Source organism: Tupaia chinensis, unplaced genomic scaffold, assembly GCF_000334495.1.
Source record: "Tupaia chinensis unplaced genomic scaffold, TupChi_1.0 Scaffold000132_1, whole genome shotgun sequence".
Taxonomy (NCBI): domain Eukaryota; kingdom Metazoa; phylum Chordata; class Mammalia; order Scandentia; family Tupaiidae; genus Tupaia; species Tupaia belangeri.
In genome coordinates this window covers 16,945-20,030 of record NW_006159601.1, presented here as the reverse complement: position 1 = coordinate 20,030, position 3,086 = coordinate 16,945, and positions in this window count along the sequence as shown.

The following is a 3,086-nucleotide window of genomic DNA, read 5'->3' as shown; positions in this document are numbered from 1 at the left end:
GGTTTCATTTTGCGCCTAGGGACAGATCTCTAATGTTAGTGATCTGGACCCAGAGAACCAAGGACTTCACAGCGCAGCTCGACACTCTCCCATCCGTTAACATCCTGAGGGTGGCCGGTGTGCTCCTTTTCAGTAGCAGGCTCAGCAAACCTCCAGGGGAAGGTGAGAAGCCACTTCTGTGACTCAGAGGCCAGTTCTAAACCTCAAGAGGTTCCGAGTTTCCTTCCCTAAAACAAACTACAACCCTGTCCTCTCCACCCATGTGCTCTGCGGGCACTGACCGCCTCTCCGCCCACGGCGCTTCTCCGGGCACTGACCGCCACCTCTCCTTGCTCCACACTTGCACATGGGCAATGACAACCCCCCCACTCCACCCTCTGCGTGGGCACCGACCATCCTCCGCCCCCCTCTCTGGCTGGCACACGGGCCTGGCTGTCCCCTGTCCTCATTCCATGCTGACGGCCTCACCCCTGGGTACGGACCATCCTCCTCGCCGACCCGTGACCTCCTGATGGTGCCCAGGTCTGAAAGCTCTGCCTGCCTGCAGAACTCAGGCTGTTCTGGAATGGCGCCTCCATCCAGGGCTCGGCCAGTTGGCGCCCCTCATGAAGCAAGTCCTCTGATGGGTCAGACACCTGGGGTCCCTGAAGGCCTTCCTCCAGCGGCGCTGGCCAAGGGCCCAGCTCCTGTGTGTCCCTCCTGCAGCCCTCTCGACAGCCTGCACCTCTGGCTTCCTGTCGGGTCCTTCTGGGCCTGGGGGAGGGGCGCCACAGGCTGCCCTGGCAAGTGGGCCCGATGTCCAGGGCAGCCCTGGACGGGCAGCCCAGGGAGCCAGCAGGCCCACCTCCTCGGGCAGGCTCCCCGGGGGCAGCGGACGAGCTCTGTGAGGGTCGGCGCAGAGAGGCCTCCTGAGGGCCGCCTGATCTTCCCACAAGGCAGACGGCTGTGCCTGAAGACCTCCAGCGCCTTTCCCAGACCTGCAGCCAGCCGCCATGGAGCTGGGGACCTTGGACGCCCGTCATGGACCTCAGGGAGCCCTCAGGGAGCAGCTGCCCTGTGCGGAACTGGCACTGCACACCCAGGGCGTGGACAGTGCACCTGGACCCGGTGTGCCTGGGCTCCCAGCTGTAGGGTTGTTCCCACTAGGCCGGGGCCACTAGGAGACCCTGGCCCCATGCAGCCTGGGTTCTCCTGGAAAGAAAGGAGCGGAGCCAGAGAGCCCAGGCCCACCGCCTCATCGGCTGGCAGGGCAAGGCACCGTTACCTACTCAGCTGTCTTTTGGTTTTTAATTGCCAGAGGGTTTGTGGGCTCCCTAGAGAGCCAGAGAGCACCCCCTAGCGGGCACGGTCACAGCTCAGTGCTTTCTCCTCCATTCCCACTCAGCGAGGACTGGGGCGCAGGAGAACACAGCAATGCATTTATCAAGCCCCCAGGTCAGGGAGTCAAACCGCTGACAGTCACGGGGTCTGCTCCCCAGGCCCAGGACTCCCCATGGGGTACAGGCCAGATGGCTCCTGACTCACTGGCCTCGTGACAGACATGTGGGGCCCCCATTCTGGACTTAGCTAAGCTTTTGGCCGTCCGTGCTCACACCCCGTGTGCTCCGTTCTCGCGGGTCAGCGGCCCGGGGTCCAGGCGGGGAGTAGGACAGCCATACGCTCGGCCCCGCAGGGCACGCCAGCTCCCCGCACAGCTCTGCAGTGGCTTCCGTCTGGCGAGCCCAAGGTCTGCAGTCTCCACGGGCGTCGGCAGCGGTGTGCGGCATCTCCCCAGCTGTCCCAGCAGCTGCAGGCCTTGGCTCCCGCGGACTCGGTCTGCACCTCCCTGGTGGCCATTGTGTGGGACAATGCCCACAGGTGTGCCTGCTGCCTGTGGCTGTCCTCAGTCACGTCGTTTCTAGGCCGTGCCCATTTCTAACTGGGCTGTGTGGTGTCCATCCATGCTTTGAGAATCCCTGGTGTACTCGGGGTGTCATTTTTTTAATTTTCACTTATTTTTTCTTTTCTTTTGTATTAATCATTTTTTAACAAAAATAGCAAGCGTTACAGTGTGGTTTTTCAGTGCATGGCTACATGTAATGGGTAAACCGTGGCCATGGGCATGCCCTCACCCAGCCCGTTGGCAACCCCGTATCAGCCCGTTGGCAACCCCGTATCAACCCGTTGCCGTGAGCCGCACACAGGCTCCCCAGCTACTTGCGGCCTACATTTGCTCCTGCGGTTCCTGCCGCCCACCTGCGGTTCCGTCTCATGAACCCCCTATTCCTCCCCAGCCTCCCCTTTTCCAGCAGCCATTGTCACCCTCCATGTCTCTGAGGGCATCTTTCTGTTCCCACGTGTGAAGGAGACACACGTCTGTCCCTACTGGGCACGAGCCCCAGCTAAGACATGGCTCAGACCCCTCTCACCTGGTCGTAACCACAGGGCTGTGGTGAGACCAGTAAGCTGGGGCCGGAAGTCACGTCTGCCACTTCCCGGCTACGCCCTCAACAAGGACAGGGCCACCTGCTTCCTGTGTGCCCCTTTCTGTTGGCAAGGACGAGGATGGGACGGGGGCACCTGCAACCCCCCCCCCCCCCCTACAGTAATGAGGCCAGCCCTAAGAGGAGGGTACCACTCTGCGGATCACCCTGCACTGTCTGCGTGGGCTAATTCCAGAGAAATAGCCTGAGGGGTAGAAAGACGTAGCTCTTGCTCTGGCCCTGGTGGGTCAACTGCATAAAGCCTCAGGGCATCATCAGGAACAGATTAGACGACGCAGCTCAGGGACGTGGCACAGTGCTGCCGGACCCAGAAGGTGAGACCCAGCATGGCAGAGTCCCCTGAGCTCTGCAGGGGTGCCTGGGGTGGGTAGCCTTGGCCACATGTTGCAGCCCTTCCTTTTGTAAAGTCCTGACCAGAGGATGTTGGCACGGCCGGTCGTCATGCAGCAACTGGCAGACCACGGTATCCTCAGCGGCTGCCCATGCGCTGTGAGGGCTACCCGTGCACTGTGAGGGCTGCAGGTGCGTTGCGGGGGCTGCAGGTGCGTTGCGGGGGCTGCAGGGGCGCTGGGGGGGCTGCAGGTACGCTGTCAGGGGTGCGGG